Source organism: Budorcas taxicolor, chromosome 7 (assembly GCF_023091745.1).
Source record: "Budorcas taxicolor isolate Tak-1 chromosome 7, Takin1.1, whole genome shotgun sequence".
Lineage (NCBI taxonomy): Eukaryota > Metazoa > Chordata > Mammalia > Artiodactyla > Bovidae > Budorcas > Budorcas taxicolor.
Window position 1 is genome coordinate 38,342,893 of NC_068916.1, and position 22,259 is coordinate 38,365,151.

The window sequence follows — 22,259 nt, forward strand, 5'->3', positions numbered from 1 at the left end:
GAACTGAACTGAACTCAAAATGGAATATATATCTAGATGTAAAAGCTAAAACTAAAAAAATCCTAAAAGAAAACACAGGTGAAAATCTTTGTAACCGAGGGGTAGTCAAATTTTGCTTAGACATGATACAGAAAGAAAAAACTAAATATAAAACTTCTCTTTGTTACAAAAATAAAAAGTAAAAAAATATTTTTTAATTAAAAAAAATTTTAAGTAAAAAAGAAAGAAAAGAAAAAGGTAAGTCACAAAATGGGAGAACATATTCACAATATATATAATCTGACAAAAGACTTGTATCCAAAGTATATGAAATATCTATACTCCATAGTAAGAAAACAAGCCATCTAATTTTATCAATAATGAACAACAGATCTGAACAAATCCTTCACAAAAGAAAATTTTGGAATAATCATTAAGCATAAGAAAAGATCATTAATCATAAGGAAAATGCAAGTTAAAATGAGCTACCACTATATATCAATAGAATGGATAAAATGGAAGACTGACATTCTTACAACATGATTATTCATTGTTAATGAAATCACTAAGTCATCAAGAAAATGTTGATGTTGATTATATCCTTTGTGTTCAGTTTAAGAGAATCAAAACCATGTAATAATGCAAAATGAGTTCTTTGTAATATTCAGTCTTTTAAAGTATCTTGTATTCTCTAATTAAGAGTCCCTTGGACAACAAGGCGATCAAACCAGTTAATCTTAAAGGAAATCAACCCTGAGTACTCATTAGAAGGACTAATGCTGAAGTTGAAGCTCCAGTATTTCGGTCACCTGATGCAAATAGTAGACTCACTGGAAAAGTCCCTGATGCTGGGAAAAACAAAGGGCAGAAGAAGAGGGAGTCAGATGATGAGATGGCTGGATGGCATCACTGACACAATGGACATGAACTTGGGCAAACTTCAGGAGATGGTGAGGGACAAGGAAGCATGGTGTGCTGCAGTCCACGAGGTCACAAAGAGTTGAACACGACTGAAAGACTGAAAGACTGAACAATATATTTCCTAAAGATTCTGGAGAGAAGTAGGCTTTGCTATTACATTAACATGAAAACAAGAACTTAGTAAGGATTCTGTTCTCAACTACATAGACGGGAAGCTCCACAGCCAGACTGAGGAAGGAAACGAAAGTCCCTCAGTCATGTCTGACTCTTTGCAACCCCAAGGACTATATGTAGCCTGCCAGGCTCCTCTGTCCATGGAATTCACCAGGCAATTCTATTGCTGTGGGTTGCCGTTCTCTTCTCCAGGGGATCTTCCCAACTCAGGGATTGAACCCAGGTCTCCCACGTTGCAGGCACATTCCTTACCATCTGAGCCACCAGGGAAGCCACCACAGCCAGACTACCTGGGTTTAATTCTTGATTGCATGCCTTTTTAGTTGTAAAATTTTGAGCAGGTTATTTATCCTCTAAACCTGGATACTGGTGCTGGTCTCTGATAATCTCCCTCCCTCTTTTTTCTTTGTGTCTTTTAATCTGCATGACCATGTATCTAGAGTAAATATAAACATACTCTTAACATCAGAATTCTCATATAAATACTATGATTTAATAAAACTTGTTTTACTTCACACACAAGAAAAACAGAGATTATAGTATTTAAGTCTGTTACAATGGTTAAATAATACATGAAAAATATTTAGAATAGTACCTGGCACATAACAAGTGTCTAATAACTGTTTGTATCAATTAACAAATTATTTACTGTTATTACATTTTATTTGAAGAAATCCAAAACTTCAGATTATTGTCTTTCACTAACAATAACACCTGCCTTCCCAGGTGGCTCAGTGGTAAAGAATCCTCCTGTCAATGCAGGAGATGCAGGTTTGATTCCTGGGTCAGGAAGATGCCCTAGAGAAGGAAATAGCAACCCACTCCAGGATTCTTGCCTGGAAAATCCTAAGGACACAGAAGCCTGTAAGGCTATAGTCCATGGGGTCACAAAAGAGTCAGATACAACTAGCAACTAAACAACAGACAATAACATACAAGCACATAATCTGACAAAGCCACCACTACATATTTACTCTAACCACAATCAGAATTAAAAGGACATTCTTATTCACTAGTTACTGACTCTTATTTTTTATATAACCATGATCTGAGACTAGAGTCTAATAAACATCACTACTGACTAGGACATATTTTACCTAACCTCTCTACAATATAAGAACCCACCCATTAGAAGAAAAGGAGAAACAAACTGGAATTCCAGCCAGGAGGAAATGTCAGCAAGTGTCAACATTAGAATCTCTAAGTGAATTGGCTCAACTAGCTTATCAAATGATTCTGATTATGCTCTTCAAGATTTAGGATCTCCCAACATTCATGTTGGCCCACTGAGATGTGTAAACAGGCTGTCAATAATCCAAACAATCCAGAACACAAAAACAGATGTAACCTGTAAAATTTGTGGTTATTTAAAAAGGTTGAGGGGCTTCCTGGTGGTCCAATGGTTAAGAATCCACCTTCCTATGCAGGAAATGGGGGTTTGATCCCTGACTGTGGAACTAAGGCCCCACATGCCACAGGGCAACAACTCCACGTGCTGCAACCGCTAAGCCTGTGTGCTCTAGAGTCCATACAACAAAATTAGAGAAGCCCGTGTGCTGCAATGAAGACCCAGCACGGCCTAAATAAATAAGTAAACCGAGAGAACAGAACAAATGTTCTGACAGAGCACATTTCATGCAACAACAAAAGATAAATTATCTTCCTGCCCAAATCTTTTCCTAAGAACTTTTTTTTTGCAAAACAGACAGAGCTCTGCAACTGTGATAAACTTAATATATCTACACATTGCCAGTTACAATTTAAGTTTATAAAACACTTTTGAAAGCATCAAGGCATTGTGTAGGCACCTGTATAGATATGCATTCTCAAACAAATTGATACCACTTCTGGGAGTTTATTCTGAACAATCACTGAAAAGAAAAACTGTTAGACACAAAAAGATGTTCATTACACTATAACCTGGGCTTCCCTGGTGGCTCAGTGGTATAAGAATGTGCCTGCAATGCAGGAGATTTGGGTTCAGTCCCTGGGTCGGGAAGATCCTGTGGAGAAGTAAATAGCAACCCACTCCAGTATTCTTGCCTAGAGAATCCCATGGACAGAGGAGCACGGCAGGCTACAGTACACGGGGTCACAAAGAGTTGGACATGACTGAGCGGCTGACACACACACACACACACACACTATAACCTACAAGGTGACTGACTTAAGTTTCCTAAAAACAAAGCCACTGTTAAGTTATATAAGGCATGTTAACTCAAGAGACTCCTATGTTCTCAAAATACTAATCATGAAGATATATAAAAATGATAAAAGTCTATAAAAGCCATGTGAAAATATAATGGAAATTACAGAACCAATTTCTGACTCCACATGTAAGAAACCTGGAAGTAAGTCACTGCTTTGTCCTGAAGAGTAAAAAGCTATTAATAAAGCAACTGAAAAAATCAACAACTCTTCCTGTATCTGTGAGAAAGGAGGGCACAGGGCACATTGCTGCCCACGAGATGGAGAGACAAACAAGGGAATACAGTGAGTCATGGTTTATCAGAGCAGAGATTCAAGAGTAAAAACTAACACAGAAATCAGTGCCAAGAAAATCTGAACTGTAAGGGACAAATTGCTGGGGGCTTGGTGTGGACAAGTCTGGGAGTTAAAAATTCCAGGGAAACTCAGTCAAAGGGGGCCCACAGACTTGTAAGTTTTATTTCCAAGATTTTAACCAGATTCTCACAATAAATATAGGAAAAACTTCCTCTTAAATGTCCCAAACAGAGTAGGAGAGAGGAGCTATTTTGAAATTTATCAGGGCCCTCTGTTATTTCCAGCAAGGCTTGCCCTAGTAGAAACTAAGTAATCAGTCTAGACTAACAGTATAACTGACGTGTGAGAAGGGACATACCAAACTCCAACCTACTCTAGCCATCCTCTCCCACCTAAAGAGGGAGGAAAAAATTAGAAACACTTGTGAAGTTCACAGACTGAAATAGTGAGACCAAATTAGGGAACTTCCCTGGTGGCTCAGATGGTAAGGAATCTGCCTCCAAGGCAGGAGACCCGGGATTGATCCCTGCATCAGGAAGATCCCCTGGAGAAGGAAATGGCAACCCACTCCAGTATTCTTGCCTGGGAAATCCCATGGACAGAAGAGCCTGGCAGGCTACAGTCCATGGAGTCGCAAAGAGTTGGATACAACTGAGAGACTTTCACTTCACAATCAGGGAACTATGAATACTTCCCTTATTAGCCACACCTAACACCACATTTCTAAAGGCCTATTTAGAGTAGTTTCTTTTACCTGGTACATCGTGTCCAGCTATCAAGAAAACATTACAAGTCACACTAAAAGGCAAAAACTACTATTTGAAAAGATAGACTATGCATCAGAATCAGACATGGTGCTAATGCTGGAATTATCAAGCTAGAAATTTAAAACAATTATGATTAATATAAGGGCTTTAAAGGATAAATTAGAGCACAAACAAGGTCAGATGGGAAATGTAAATAGAGAGATGGAAATCCTAAGAAAGAAACAAAAAGAAATACTAAAGATTAAAAACACTGTAACAGAAATGAAGAATGCTTTGATGGGTTTATCAGTAGACTGGACACAACTTTAAAAAAGAATCTGAGCTTGAAGACATGTTAATTGAAACCACCAAAACTAAAACATAAAGACAACAAAGACTGAAAAGAATAAGACAATATTCAAGGACTGTGGAACAACTACAAAAAGAGTAATAAAAACATAATGCAACTGCCAGAAGGATGAGAAAAATAGAAGCAAAAGAATTATGTGAAATAATAATGACTCAGAATTTCCCCAAATTAAGGTCAGATACTAAACCACAGATCCAGGAAGCTTAAGGAACATTAAACAGGGAGATCCCGCAAGATAGCAGAGTAAAATACAGAGTCCACCTTCCTCCCCACAAATATCTCAAAAACATATCTGTGTATGGAACAACTCCTACAGAACACCTTCTGAAAGCTGGCAAGACCCCAGACTTCCAAAAAGGCAAACCAATCTCCACAGAATGAGGTAGGGGAAAAGCTGTAAGAGAAAAATGAGACAAAGGATTTGGGATGGGGACCTACACCTTGGTGAGGGAGCCATGAAGAAGAAAAAGTTCTGCACACTTGGAAACCCCCTCACTGCAGGGTTGGGGAAGAGCTTTGGAACCACAGAGGGGAATGCAGCAACATGTGCTCAGAAGGTAAAATGGAGAGAAATCACCATAGAGATTCTTGCTGACCAGCACTTACCAGGCAAGATGCTGTTGGCACGCCCTGGTGCAGCCAGTATGGGCTGGGTGCTGAGGGCTTTGGGGGCTGGACCCTAGGGAGAGGACTGGGGTTGACTGCTGTGAAGATACTCTGAAGTGGCTAGTATAACACAGCTGAGGGACTCCAGGGAGTTGGGCCTGACAGAGAGACAGGAGATCATTGCTGTGGGGATCCTCAAAAACTGTGCACTCAACTGACAACAGGACCCAACCTTCAAGAGTGCCATAGGTGCGACAAGCCCCAGCTGTGGACTGCGACCCCAGAGGCAGATGCGCTGGCCAGCCACCACCAAACCCGGCACAAGTGCCAGAGGTGGGAGGAGTCGCAAATGCAACTTATGATCCCAGAGAGAGGTATTCAGGCCAACTGGCCACCATCAAAGCCAGGGCAAGACAATAGTCAGGGAACAAACTGCCACTGCAGTCCCAACCCCAAGGTAGCAGCTGCCACCAAGCTGTCAGCAGGCAGAGGTCACAGTCCACACCTTCCTGTGAACTTATGTGGCTTGGCTCTAACAAGGGACACACAACCAGGGACCAACTAACTACCCTTCAGTTCAGTTCAGTCGCTCAGTCGTGTCAGATTCTTTGCGACCGCATCAACCGCAGCACACCAGGCCTCTCTGTCCATCACAAACTCCCAGAGTCCACCCAAACCCATCTCCATCGAGCCGGTGATGCCATCTAACCATTTCATCCTCTGTCGTCCCCTTCTCCTCCAGCCCTCAATCATTCTCAGCATCAGGGTCTTTTCAAGTGAGTCAGCTCTTCGTATCAGGTGGCCAAAGTATTGGAGTTTCAGCTTCAACATTAGTCCTTCCAATGAACACCCAGGACTAATCTCCCTTAGAATGGACTGGTTGGATCTCCTTGCAGTCCAAGGGACTCTCAACAGTCTTCTCCAACACCACAGTTCAAAAGCATCAATTATTGGGCACCCAGCTTTCTTCACAGTCCAACTCTCACATCCATACATAACCACTGGAAAAACCGTAGCCTTGACTAGATGGACCTTTGTTGGCAAACTAATTTCTCTGCCTTTCAACATGCTGTCTAGGATGGTCATAACTTTCACTCCAAGGAGCAAGCGTCTTTTAATTTCATGGCTGCAATCACCATCTGCAGTGATTTTGGAGCCCAGAAAAATAAAGTCAGCCACTGTTTCCCCATCTATTTCCCATAAAGTGATGGGACCAGATGTCATGATCTTTGTTTTCTGAATGTTGAGCTTTAAGCCACCTTTTTCACTCTCCTCTTTCACTGTCATCAAGAGGCTCTTTAGTTCTTCAATTTCTGCCATAAGGGTGGTGTCATCTGCATATCTGAGGTGATTGATATTTCTCCCAGCAAACTTGATTCCAGCTTGTGCTTCCTCCAGCCCAGCGTTTCCCATGATGTACTCTGCATAGAAGTTAAATAAGCAGGGTGACAATATACAGCCTTGACATAGTCCTTTTCCTATTTGGAACCGGTCTGTTGTTCCACGGCCAGTTCTAACTGTTGCTTCCTGACCTGCAGACAGATTTCTTAAGAGGCAGGTCAGGTGGTCTGGTATTCCCAACTCTTTCAGAATCTTCCACAGTTTATTGTGATCCACATAGTCAAAGGCTTTGCCATAGTCAATAAAGCAGAAATAGATGTTTTTCTGGAACTCTCTTGCTTTTTCCATGATCCAGCAGATGTTGGCAATTTGATCTCTGGTTCCTCTGCCTTTTCTAAAACCAGCTTGAACATCTGGAAGTTCACAGTTCACATATTGCTGAAGCCTGGCTTGGAGAATTTTAAGCACTGCTTTACTAGCGTGTGAGATGAGTACAACTGTGCGGTAGTTTGAGCATTCTTTGGCACTACCTTTGTGTGGGATTGGAATGAAAACTGACCTTTTCCAGTCCTGTGGCCACTGCTGAGTTTTCCAAATTTGCTGGCATATTGAGTGCAGCACTTTTATAGCATCATCTTTCAGGATTTGAAATAGTTCAACTGGAATTCCATCATCTCCAATAGCTTTGTTCATAGTGATGCTTCCTAAGGCCCACCTGGCTTCACATTCCAGGATGTCTGGCCCTAGGGGAGTGTATGAACCACCTTAAACTATAGCAACTTCTCACAGGCCTCTGCTGAAGCAGGTACTCCGCACACACCCCAATTGTGTCTGCTATACCTCTCCATCTCCCCAGCCCGACTGAGAGGTGAGCCATAATAAGCTGCTATTTTCACCCCCTCTTGTATTGGCAGGGAACAGACACCAGAGGGTTGCCTACAAGCAGCTGTTACTGGTGTTCAGTCACTAAGTTGTGTCTGATTCTTTGTGACTCCGTGCACTGTAGCATGCCAGGCTCCTTTGTCCTCCACTATCTCCTGGAGGTTGCTCAAATTCATGTCCATTGAGTCAGTGATGTTATCTAACCATCTCATACTCTGTTGCCCCTTCGCCTTTTGCCTTCAATCTTTCCCAGCACCAAGGTCTTTTCCAATGGATAGGTTCTTCTCATCAGGTGGCCAAAGTATTGAAGCTTCAACAGAGGTAGGACCAAAACCAAAGCTAAGCTCCAGGGACTATGTGAACAAAGAAGAAGGGAAGACACTCTCGCAGCTACAGGATACCCAGCTGTGGATGTGACTGGTGATAGAAGCAAGATTCGATGCTGTAAAGAGCAACATTGCATAGGAACCTGGAATGTCAGGTCCATGAATCAAGGCAAATTGGAAGTGGTCAAACAAGAGATGGCAAGGGTGAACGTCGACATTCTAGGAATCAGCGAACTAAAATGGACTGGAATGGGTGAATTTAACTCAGATGACCATTATATCTACTACTGTGGGCAGGAATCCCTCAGAAGAAATGGAGTAGCCATCATGGTCAACAAGAGAGTCCGAAATGCAGTACTTGGATGCAATCTCAAAAATGACAGAATGATCTCTGTTTGTCTCCAAGGCAAACCATTCAATATCACAGTTATCCAAGTCTATGCCCCAACCAGTAACGCTGAAGAAACTGAAGTTGAATGGTTCTATGAAGACCTACAAGACCTTGTAGAACTAATACCCAAAAACGATGTCCTTTTCATTATAGGGGACTGGAAGCAAAAGTAGGAAGTCAATAAACACCTGGAGTAATGCAAATTTGGCCTTGGAATGCGGAATGAAGCAGGGCAAAGACTAATAGAGTTTTGCCAAGAAAATGCACTGGTCATAGCAAACACCCTCTTCCAACAACACAAGAGAAGACTCTACACATGGACATCACCAGATGGTCAACACCAAAATCAGAATGATTATATTCTTTGCAGCCAAAGATGGAGAAGCTCTATACAGTCAACAAAAACAAGACCAGGAGCTGACTGTGGCTCAGATCATGAACTCCTCATTACCAAATTCAGATTCAAATTTAAGAAACTAGGGAAAACCACCAGACCATTCAGGTATGACCTAAATCAAATCCCTTATGATTATACAGTGGAAGTGAGAAATAGATTTAAGGGCCTAGGTCTGATAGATAGAGTGCCTGATGAACTATGGGATGAAGTTCGCGACACTGTACAGGAGATAGGGATCAAGACCATCCCCATGGAAAAGAAATGCAAAAACGCAAAATGGCTGTCTGGGGAGGCCTTACAAATAGCTGTGAAAAGAAGAGAGGCGAAAAGCAAAGGAGAAAAGGAAAGATATAAGCATCTGAATGCAGAGTTCCAAAGAATAGCAAGAAGGGATAAGCAAGCCTTCTTCAGCGATCAATGCAAAGAAATGGAGGAAAACAACAGAATGGGAAAGACTAGAGATCTCTTCAAGAAAATTAGAGATACCAAGGGAACATTTCATGTAAAGATGGGCTCAATAAAGGACAGAAACGGTATGGACCTAACAGAAGCAGAAGATATTAAGAAGAGGTGGCAAGAATACACGAAAGAACTGTACAAAAAAGATCTTCACGACCCAGATAATCATGATGATGTGATCACTAATCTAGAGCCAGACATCTTGGAATGTGAAGTCAAGTGGGCCTTAGAAAGCATCACTACGAACAAAGCTAGTGGAGGTGATGGAATTCCAGTGGAGCTGTTTCAAATCCTGAAAGATGATGCTGTGAAAGTGCTGCACTCAATATGCCAGCAAATTTGGAAAACTCAGCAGTGGCCTCAGGACTGGAAAAGGTCAGTTTTCATTCCAATCCCAAAGAAAGGCAATGCAAAGGGTCGCTCAAACTACCGCACAATTGCATTCATCTCACATGCTAGTAAAGTAATGCTCAAAATTCTCCAAGCCAGGCTTCAGCAATACGTGAACCGTGAACTTCCTGATGTTCAAGCTGGTTTTAGAAAAGGCAGAGGAACCAGAGATCAAATTGCCAACATCTGCTGGATCATGGAAAAAAGCAAGAGAGTTCCAGAAAAACATCTATTTCTGCTTTATTGACTGTGCCAAAGCCTCTGACTGTGTGGATCACAATAAACTGTGGAAAATTCTGAGAGAGATGGGAATACCAGACCACCTGACCTGCCTCTTGAGAAATCTGTCTGCAGGTCAGGAAGCAACAGTTAGAACTGGACATGGAACAACAGACTGGTTCCAAAGAGGAAAAGGACTATGTCAAGGCTGTATATTGTCACCCTGCTTATTTAACTTCTATGCAGAGTACATCATGAGAAACGCTGGGCTGGAAGAAACACAAGCTGGAATCAAGACTGCCGGGAGAAATATCAATAACCTCAGATATGCAGATGACACCACCCTTATGGCAGAAAGTGAAGAGGAGCTAAAAAGCTTCTTGATGACAGTGAAAGAGGAGAGTGAAAAAGTTGGCTTAAAGCTCAACATTCAGAAAACGAAGATCATGGCATCTGGTCCCATCACTTCATGGGAAATAGATGAAGAAACAGTAGAAACAGTGTCAGACTTTATTTTGGGGGCTCCAAAATCACTGCAGATGGTGATTGCAGCCATGAAATTAAAAGACGCTTACTCCTTGGAAGAAAACTTATGACCAACCTAGATAGTATATCCAAAAGCAGAGACATTACTTTGCTGACTAAGGTCCGTCTAGTCAAGGCTATGGTTTTTCCTGTGGTCATGTATGGATGTGAGGGTTGGACTGTGAAGAAGGCTGAGCACTGAAGAATTGATGCTTTTGAACTGTGGTATTGGAGAAGACTCTTGAGAGTCCCTTGGACTGCAAGGAGATCCAACCAGTCCATTCTGAAGGAGATCAGCCCTGGGATTTCTTTGGAAGGAATGATGCTAAAGCTGAAGCTCCAGTACTTTGGCCAGCTCATGCGAAGAGTTGACTCACTGGAAAAGACTCTGATGCTGGGAGGGATTGGGGGCAGGAGGAGAAGGGGACGACCGAGGATGAGATGGCTGGATGGCATCACAGACTCCGTGGACGTGAGTCTGAATGAACTCTGGGAGATGGTGATGGACAGGGAGGCCTGGCGTGCTGCAATTCATGGGGTTGCAAAGAGTCGGACACGACTGAGCGACTGAACTGAACTGAACTGAACTGATCAGCCTGAGACTGTGGACTTTGGAGCAATTGTATGTCAATAAAATGGACAAATCTGGAAGAAATGGACAAATTCTTAGAAAAGTATAACCTTCCAGGACTGAACCAGGAAGAAACAGGAAATATGAACAGACCAATCACAGGCACTGAAATCAAAACTACAATAAAAAATCTTCCAACAAACAAAAGCCCAGGATCAGATGGCTTCACAGGTGAATTCTCCTGAACATTTAGAAAAGAGTTAACATCTATCCTCCTCAAATTCTTCCAGAACACTGCAGAAGAAGACAAACTCCCAAACTCATTCCATAAGGCCACCATCACCCTGATAACAAAACCAGATGAAGACATCACAAAAAAGACAATTACAGGCCAATATCACTGACAAACACAGATGAAAAAATCCAAAACAAAATTTTAGCAAACAGAACCCAACAACATAGTAAAAGGATCATACACCATGATCAAGTGGGGTTTATCCTGCCATAAAAAAATTAGGGTTAGGGTTAGGGGCTTCTCCAATATACACAAGTCAGTGTGATGTACCATATTAACAAACTGAAAGATAAAAAGCATACCATCGTCTCAATAGATGCAGAGGAAGCTTTTAACAAAATTCAACACTCATTTACAATTAAAAACTCTCCAGAAAGTAGGCACAGAAGGAACCTACCTAAACATAATAAAGGCCACATACAACAAACCCACAGAAAACATTCTCACTATTTAAAAACTAAAAGTATTTCCACTAAGATTAGGAAGAAGACAAGGGTAATCACTCCCACCATTATTAGTCATTATAGTTTTGGAAGTCCCAATAACAGCAATCAGAAAAGAAATAAAAAACATCTAGATTGGAGAAGAAAAAATAAAACTCTCACTATTTGAAGATAACATGGTATTATACATAGAAAACCCTAAAGATGCCACCAGAAAATTACTAGAGCTAATCAATGAATATAGTAAAGTCACAGGATATAAAATACACAGAAATCCCTTGCATTCCTATACACTAACAGTAAAAAATCAGAAAGAAAAATTAAAGAAACAATTCCATTAACTATTGCAACAAAAAGAATAAAATACCTAAGAGTAAACCTACCTAAAGAGACAAAAGACCTCTATGCATAAAACTATAAGACATGATGAAAGAAATCAAAGATGACACAAACAAATGGAGAGATATAACATGTTCTTAGATTGGAAGAATTAATATTATGATAATACTACCCAAAGCAATCTGCAGATTCAATGTAATCCCTATCCAACTACCAATGACATTTTTCACAGAACTAGAACAGAAAACTTCACAATCTGTATGGAAACACAAAAGACCCCAAACAGCCAAAGCAATCTTGAGAAAAACACACCTGGAGAAATCAACTTTCCTGCCTTCAGACTATACTACAAAGCTACAGTCATCAATACAGTATGGTACTGACACAAAAACAGAAATACAGACCAATGGAACAAGATAAAAAGCCCAGAGATAAACCCACACACCTATGGGCACCTTATCTTTGTCAAAGGAGGCAGGAATATATACAATGGAGAAAAGACAGCCTCTTCAATAAGTGGTGCTGGGAAAACTGGACAGCTACATGTGAAAGAATGAAACTAGAACACTTCCTAATATCATACACAAAATAAACTCAAAATGGATCAAAGATTTAAATGTAAGGCCAGAAACTATAAAGTTCTTGGAGAAAAACATAGGCAGTATATTCTTCAACACAAATTATAGCAAGATCCTATTTGACTCACCTCCTAGAGTAATGGAAATAAAAACAAAAATAATCAATGAGACCTAATTAAAATTAAAAGCTTTTGCACAAGAAAGGAAAGGTTGAACAATTTTAGAAGACAACCCTCAGAATGGGAGAAAATAACTGCAAATGAAGCAACTGACAAAGGATTAATCTCCAAAATATATATGCAACTCATAATAATATCAAAAAATGAACAGCCCAATCAAAAAATGAGCAGCAGAAACAGATATTTCTTCAAAGAAGACATACAGATAGCTAATAAACACATGAAAAAATTGCTCAATATCACTTAGAGAAATGCAAATCAAAACTACAATGAGGTATCACTTCATACCAGTCAGAATGACCAGCAACAAAAAAACTACAAACAATAAATGCTGGAGAGGATGTGGACAAAATGGAATCCTACTGCCCTTTTGGTGGGAATGTAAATTGGTACAGCCACTATGGAGAACAGTATGGAGATTCCTTAACAAACTAGTAATAAAACTACTATATGACCCAGTAATCCCACTACTGGGCAAATACTCTGAGAAAACCACAATTCAAAAAGACACAAGCACCCCAGTGTTCACTGCAGCACTACTGACAATAGCCAGGACAGGGAAGCAACCTAGATGTCCATCAACAGATGAATGGATAAAGAAGTCGTGGCACATATATACAATGACATAATACTCAGCCATAAAAAGTAATGAATTTGAGTCAGTTGTAGTGAGGTGGACGAACCTAGAGCATGTTACACAGAGTGAAGTAAGTCAGAAAGAGAAAAACTAATACCATATATTAACACATACAGATGGAATCCAGAAAAATAGTACTGATGAACTTTTTAATTTATTCTCTATGCAGACATAGAGAATGGTCTGGTAGACACAGAGGGGGACGGACAGGGTAGGACAAATTGAAAAAGTATCACTGACATATATATACTATGCTTATTCACACAGTCCTGTCCAACTCTTTGCAACCCCACGGACTATAGACTGCCCAGCTCCTCTGTCCATGGGGATTCTCCAGGTGAGAATACTGGAGTGGGTTGCCATGCCCTCCTCTAACGGATCTTCCCAACCCAGGGATGGAACCCTGGCCTCCCGCATTGCAGGCAGATTCTTTACCGTGTGAGCCACCAGGGAAGCCCATGAATACAGGAGTGGGTAGCCTACCCCTTTTCAAAACTATCAAGTGTAAAACACGTACTAGAGGGAAGCTGCTGTATAACACAGGGAGCCCAGCCTAGCACTCTGTGATCATCTATAGGGGTGGAATGGGTAGGGAGAGACTCAAGAGGGGATATATAGATAGATAAATAGATAAGAATGTGACTGATTCATGTTGATGTACGGTAGAGACCAGCACAACACTGTAAAGCAATTATCCTTCAATTAAAAAAAAAACACCAACCAGCAAAAATGCACCCCCAAAACTATACCAAGGCATATAGTTTTCAAACTGCTGAAAATCCAAGATAAAGTGCTGAAAGAAGCCATAGGGAAAAAACACCTTACCTATAGAGCAACAAAGATAAGAGTTACATCTGACTTCTCAGAAACCACGCAAGCAATAGGAAAGTAGAGTAAAACATTGTTGAAAGATGTTCTTTAGACAGAAGGAATATTATCTAGGTCAAAAACTCAGATCTACATTAACAAAGGAAGAATACCAAAGAAAGAATAAGTGAAGACAAAATAAAAACTTTTATTTTTCTTATTCTTTGTTCATAGTCTTTAATTGAAATGACAACAAAGGAAATAGCTATTTAAAACAAAACCACACAGCTGCTTCAGCCTAAATTAAGAGGTGGCACCAGGTGTGGGGTTCACATTCTGGGTGGGCAACTGCAAAGCAACCTCAATGATCTGGGGCTTGTCTATGATCCTGGATGTGTGGTTACCCTTCTCCATAATCCCAATAATCCATACCTGTTGGCCTTCACCATATTTGGGGGACTTTATCTCTGCATAGAACTGAGTTACTTGCTCACAAAGTAAACAGATCAGGAGGCCTTTTGACATCTCCAGACAGGTCCCATGCATAAGGCCAAACATGTTTCCACAGGCCTTGCTCACAGCTGCCATCTTGGCCAGGATAGGAAGGTTATGAATCACCAAAGACACCTTGTTTCTCTACTGTTTGGCCAGGTTTTGTGCATGGCCCAGAATCCCAAAGCCTGTGATGTTGGTGGCTGCATGGGCATTGAATGTACACACGAGTCCTGCCACTGTTCTGTTGAGCCTGGCCATGTTCATCATTGCCTCTTGGTACTCCAGCTCCACATCTTCCTGGGGAACCACTAGCTTGATTTTATTCCATTTATCAGGAATGTCCAGCCACTGGTGCATGGCCATGATCACTTGCATCCCCAAACGTTTTGTCAACACAAGCACACCCAGCACTGCATTATCTGGCATGACAAATTCGTTGGGGTGGCAGACAGTTGTATCCACAACAACCCATGGGTTTAACACAGGGGTTTAGCTCTCTTTGGCCACCCATTATAGACATTCCCACCTCCTCTGCTGCATCTTTAAAACCCTGTATATTTAGGGGCATTACTTTATCCCTTTCCCTGTTGGTCATTTTATGACTGATTCCAAGAAGCATCAGCATGTTGTCACATTCTGTGCCCCCCATGGCACAGAGGTCACTGAGGACATTGGCACAGGCTATCCTGCCCATCATATAAGGGTCAGCAACCATGGGCTAAATGTAATCTGCAATTTGAACCAAGGGAAGACTGCCATGCCTCAGAGGAAAGACACAAGTGTCCATCCCAATGCCAAGTCTTGGCACATCTGCTACAAGAAATTGCTCTTCTTGGAAGTGGTTCTCCTGTAAGGACTCCAGCAATTTCTGCAGGACATCTTAGAGCCCTTTGAAGCTGGACCCTTCAGTTAAGTGAACCTAGTTAACCAGAAGCTGTTTTCCAATTTATAACTTTCCCAATTAAAGTACTCCCGCTCAGATATGGTTCTTGAGCCCACACACCTCACAGTTGGGCTCCTCCTCTCCCTCTCCTATGAGGCTGGTTTCTTTATAGATTCACCAGTTTGCTTTGCATCCTCTGCCTCCTCCCACAAACAGGACTCTGTCACTCCCACAAAGTACCAGGCACGGTACCTTAACAAATTTAAAGTAAGAGAAATCATGCAATGTCTGCTCTCAGACCACAATGAAATTAAACTAGAAATCAATTAGAAAAATAACAGGAAAATCTCAAAATAAATGGAGATTAAACAACATACTTTAAATAACTCATGGCTCAAAGAAGAAATCTCAAGAGAAATATAAAAATACTTTGAATCAAATGAAAATGAAAACACAACTTATCAAAATTTCTGGGATGCAGCAAAAGCAATGCTTAGAGGGGATTTATAGCATTGAGTGCATACACTGGGAAAAAAGATCTAAAATCAATCATCTAACAGCACTGAGTGCATACACTGACAAAAAAAGATCTAAAATCAATCATCTAACCTTAGGGAACCAGGAAAAAAAAAAAAAAAACGAGAGAGAGAGCAAATTAAATACAAAGTAAGCAGAAGAAAAAATAATAAAAACTACAGCAGAAATCAATGAAATTGAAATTGAGAAGTGAATAGAGAAAATGAACCAAAATAAAAGCTGATGTATTTTTTTAAAAATCAATAAAATTGATAAACCACTAGCTAGGCTGACTAAACTAAGAGAGGACATAAATTTCTAGTACCAGAAATGAAAGAGGGGACATCACTACAGACCTCTTGGAGATTAAAAGAATAATAAAGGAATACTATGAACAACTCTCGGAAAAGGCAATGGCACCCCACTCCAGTACTCTTGCCTGGAAAATCCCATGGATGGAGAATCCTGGTGGGCTGCAGCCCATAGGGTAGCTGAGAGTTGGACACGACTGAAGTGACTTAGCAGTAGCAGCAGCATGAACAACTCTATGTCCACAAATTTGATAACCTCAATGGAACAGACCAATTCTCTTGAAAGACACAATCTGCCAACACTCACATTAAAAAAAAAGGACAGTCTGACTATACCTATTAAAGAAACAGAATTCATAATTAACCTTGCACAACAAAAAACAACAGGCCCAGGTGGATTCACTAATAAATTCTACCAAATATTTAAAGAAGAAATTATACAAATTCTCTACAATCTCTTTCAGAGGATAGAAACAGAGGGAATACTACATAAGTTCTTCCATGTGACCACGTTAACCCTAACACTAAAACTAGACAAAAATGTTACAAGAAAAGTACAGACCAATATCTCTCATGAACACAGATGCAAAACTTAACAAAATATTAGCAAATTGAACCTAACAATACATAAAAAGAATTATACACCATGACCAAATGGAATTTATCCCAGATGTGCATGCTAGTTCAACATTCAAAAATTAATTAACATAATGCAATGCATAAACAGAATGAAAAAGAAAAATCACATGATCATATTCAATAGATTCAGAAAAAGCAGTGGATAAAATCACTCATCCATGATAAAACCTCTCGATAAATTAGGAACAGAGAATTTTCTCAACTTGATGGAGAATAATCTATAAAGAAAAACGTATAGCTAACATCATACTAAAAGGAAAAAACTCAAAGCTTTCCCATTATAAATAGGAAAAAGGCTACAATGGCCCTCTCATCACTCCTTTTCAACACTGTACTGGACATACCAGCTAACTCAATAAGACAAGAAAAGGAAATAAAAGGCATACAGACAAGGAAGAGAAAAAGTAAAACTGTCTTTGTTCACAAATCACACTATCATCTAAGTAGAAAATCCAACAAAATCAACAAAATTCCTAGAAGTAAGTATACTAAGGTTCTGATATACAAGAACAGTAGTCAATCACATTCCATATACCAGAAATGAACAAGTGTAACTTGAAATCTGATGCTTTCCAGGTGGTGCAATGGTAAAGAATACATCTGCCACTGCAGCAGATGCAACAGACACAGGTTCAATCCCTGAGTCAGAAAGATCCCCTGGAGTAGGAAATGGCAACCCATTCTAATATTCTTGCCTAGAAAATTCCATCGACAAAGGAGCCTGGTAGGCTACAGTCCAGGGGTTGCAAAGAGTCAGGAACTACATGCACACATGAATTTGAAACTTAAAACACAATACCATTTACATTGGTAATAAAATAATGTACAAGATCTATATGAGGAGAGCTACAAAACTCTGATTAACAAAATCAAGTAAAAATTAACTAACTAAAGGGATTCCATATCATGGGACACAAAGACTTATATAATGTCAAGATATCAATTTTACAAACCTGATCTGTAGATTCAATATAATCGAAATCAAAATTCCAGCAATTTTGTACATACAAACAAACTTATTCTAAAGTTTATATGGAGAGAAGGAAATGGCAACCCACTCCAGTACGCATGCCTGGGTAATCCATGGACAGAGGAGCCTGGCAGGCTACAGTCCATGGAGTTGCAAAAAAGTCAGATACAACAGAACAACTAAACAACAACAAAAGCAAACCACCTACTCCAACCAGTGCAGCTTGCCAGCCTGGGTCATCCCATGCCCCACACCCCCACCCACCAAACTAAACACTGGACTGAAATGAAAATACTGTTTTTGCTAAGACATCAATGAAACGATTTGGATTAAGTTGAGTGATTACATCAGAAGAAGGGTATGGGTCATCTGGAGAGCTGGCCAGTCCTGGGACATGCTCTCTAGAGTCTGTCTCCCGAGACAAATGTGGTCTCAGACAAAGGCACTGACCACTGCTCTGCCTCCATTAGGTCCACACACACATACATGTCAGCTTGAGATAAACTCATATCAAATACTTTCTTTCACTCACTGAACCTGAGTATGAGAATTAATAGTCCTTGTTTGAATAAAGACTCACCCACTTAGTGGTTGGATAATCTTACAAAAGTCACTTAATTGGTCTCAGCCTGTTTCTTCTTCTCTAAAATGGGGGATAATCTTAAGTAGAACTACCAGTTCTTAATGTTCAATAAATATTTATAAAGCCCCCACTATACGCCAAGTATATGGTTGAATTTTTTTTTAAGATTTTGCATGTAAAAAGAAGCTGATTCCAGTCTGGCCCAAAGTAAACCTAATTTTCACTACTAAGAATGTGTCTCTTCCACATTCCATAGGCAATGTTCATTTGTCAGCCAACGGAAAACCATCAGCAGCAACTTTTGCCCCCAGAATAGTGATATTCTGTTTACAAAGTGTGGTCTTTTTTTTTTTTTTGCTTCTGTACTTAATAGAGCCTCATATAATATCAGAGCTGGAAAGAATCTTAAAAGTCATCCAGGCCAGCTTTCTGCCTACCTGGCCAGGTGGCCCACCCTATCTTTGGACAGCTCAGCTAGTAGACAATTCTTTCTTGAAATCAGATCATCTTCCCTGTGGTCTGTGTCCTAGTTCTGCTCTCTAAATCATCTCAGGAAAAAAGCTACATTTTTTCATCTCTCTTATAACAGTCCTTTTTGTGTATGTGGAGACCTCTCTCACTCCTTCCTCAGAAATAAATCTTTTATCCAGGCTCAGATAAAAAGTAGTAACAACTACTTCAATCAATTTCTTTTCCAAAGGAAACAGTGCCTTTATTAAGATGATGGGAATTGTCTGCCCACTTAAATCTTTACATATTTTATTGACTAATATAAATTAAGGCATTCAAAATGAAAAAAATAAAAGTTTATATGGAAAGGGCAAAAAATCTAGAATAGTCAACACAATACTGAAGGAAAGGAACAAAGCAGGAGGACTGATGCTACCTGACTTTAAAACCTACTACACATAAAGCTTCTTTACTGTCTGAGCTACTAGGTATCACCAGTGGTAAAGAACCCACCTGTCAAGGCAGATTTAAGAGACCTGCGTTCGACCCCTGGAGAAAAGCATGGCAATCCACTCCAGTATTCCTGCCTGGAGAATCCCATGGACAGAGAAGCCTGGTGGGCTACAGTCCATGGGATCACAAAGTGTCAGACACAACTGAGTGACTAACACACAATCATAGTTGAGGCAGCACACAGATGGGCCCCAGGTCAGCTATCTACAACTGGCCTCCTGTTCATATCTCCTAGGGCCGGTCATTCATTACCAGGCCGTTTACATTTCCTGAAGTAAGAGACAAATGGGCTCCAGGACTACAAATTTATGACTGGACTTCTGTCTATATTTTAAGATCTATACCTCAATATAAAAACCAACAAGAACAGGGTAAATAACTGGACATTGGGCAGTTTTAGGGCAGGGACAGAGTGGGACCAAAACCTGTTAAAAGATTAAGAGGTCACACACTCCCCCATCCTTAGGGCAAAGGAGACACTATGCATACGCAAAAATCCTTCATGGGGTCAAAAGGGCAGGGGACGCCAGACCAAGTAAGCCTTGCTACCCCCCTTCCATAAGCCTTTTCGGTGGGATCCATCTTAACTGAAAGGTCTGTGCACACCCAGGGGAGGGTTAGGACAGGTCAGGTGTGGAAAAAGAAACCAGATAAGTGGCTAAATAAGACTAGGAAGAACTGTCCTATATAAATGACTTAACATTTTCTGTGCTCCTCACTATGGGGGACGCCCACACCCCTTCTCTCCAGGTGCATCTCTGCCTTGCTTCTATCTTAACTAAACAAACTGTTTCTCTGTGTGCTCCTCCCACTTGTTCTTATGCTATGTCTCTAATAATAAACTTTATACCTGCATTTACAGTTTTTGTCTCCATGATAAATGCATCTTTCACTGGGGGCAAAGATCCAGGAAAAAAATTAGCCTCTAGCCTTTGCTGGTCTGGATTCCTGGTTTTCATCCACGTTGCCCAGGTTCAACTCCTGGGTAGGGAATTAAGACCTTACTTCATGCCACTGCACACTGCTGCCTCATGGAGATCACAGTGACAGCCACCTCTAGATACACCACAACGATTTAGCAACGACAACAATTATGGCTTATTTTATAATGCTGAGAATTATACTTTAAATCACCTAAATTCAAATTAATAGTGAAAAAAATTCTGCTGTATCTTCAACGTTTTGTAATAATCTCAGCTAGTTAACATACATTTTAACAAGTTCACTGAAATACTTAAACATCTCACATGACATTAAAATGCAAAATTATAGTCATTATTAAATAACTTCACAATTGAGTAACAAAGTCAGAAGAGAAAAAACTTCCAATAAATAATTTTTGTGATATTGTGATTTATAATGATATATACTGAATCTTGGCACCTGACACAGAGCTTCTAATAATCCTGGAATTTCCTAACAGCTCCTAACAACTGGAATTTCCTAAATGAAAAGAGCAATAAAGGTATCTTTTGTTATTCATAACAATTCCCTTTTAGGCACACCAGAGATTCTATTAATGAACTTACTTTTGGAAAGCCCCTAAGGATGGGGGCTGGTTGCCAGGGGAACCAACCAAGCTACTAGAGGATTAGAACTTTTATTCCAACTCCCCAACCTCCAGAGAAGGAAGAGCAACTGGCTGGAAGTTGGACCAATCACCAATGAACAATGATTTAATCAATCATACCTGTATAATGAAGACTTCATAAAATACCTGAACTATAATGTTTGGTGAGCCTCCAGGTTGGTGAACATGTACAGGGACTGAGAAGGTGACATACCTGGGTAGGTCAAGGAGGTCTCAGGTCTCCTATATCTTGCCCTATATCTTCAATCTGGGCTGTTACTGAGTTACATCCTTTATAATGAAAGTGAAAGTGAAGTTGCTCAGTCATGTCCAACTCTTTGCGATCCCATGGATTGTAGACTACCAGGCTCCTCTGTCCATAGGATTCTCCAGGCAAGAATACTAGAGTGGGTTGCCATTTCCTTCTCCAGGAGATCTTCCCGACCCAGGGATTGAACCCAGGTCTCTGGCATTGTAGGCACACACTTTATAGTCTGAGCCACGAGGGAAGTCAATCTGGCTGTTACTAAGTTATATCCTTTATAATAAACCAGTCATCTAATAAGTAAACTGTTCCCTAAATTCTGAGAGCCATTTTGGCAAATTAATTGAACACAAAAAAGGGTCACAAGAACCTCTGATTTATAGCCAATGGGTCAGAAGCATAGGTACCAACCTGGACCTGCAATTGTCATCTAAAAGAAGGGGAAGTCATGCAGAACTATGCCTTTAGCTTGTGGGATCTGACAGTGTCATATTTCCATAAACTGTAGGGCACCCAGTGTCCAAAGAATTGGAGAAGTGCTTTGTGTAGGGGAGAAAAAAAAACCTTACACATCTGATACCAGAATAAAGTGCTGAGAGTAAAGGAGACACACAGAATTTTAGTGATCAAAACAGTAACACCATTATTGGAGCCACTAAGTGATTTTCTACGTGTTATCTTCATTTTATTGATGAGGTAACAGCAGTAGGCTGTAGTGGCTTGCCTAAAGTCCACATAGTAAGTGGAAACAAGGATTCAAAACCAAGTGTGCCTAACTCTGAAAGGGTACATTCTTAATTTCAACATGCTGCCTTTAATAATCAATTTTATACACTCTGGGTAACTGTGATCCCACAAATTTTAATGGAATCCAGAATTAACAAGAACCACACACATTCTTATTCAGAGAAACCTCTTCTTAATGAAGAAACTAGTGTCAATTCTATGACTGCTGAAACTTCCAAACCATTCTCAACACAAAAA

At 40.3% G+C, this 22,259-nt stretch overlaps 1 protein-coding gene and 1 pseudogene across 1 annotated transcript in view; both read right to left on the reverse strand.

Annotated features, from left to right (window-relative positions):
• UIMC1 (ubiquitin interaction motif containing 1) overlaps positions 1–22,259 on the reverse strand; it is a 129,833-nt gene that overhangs the window by 73,656 nt on the left and 33,918 nt on the right. The gene's annotated exons all lie outside the window — the stretch shown is intronic.
• LOC128050716 (selenide, water dikinase 1-like) lies at positions 14,384–15,553 on the reverse strand (annotated as a pseudogene).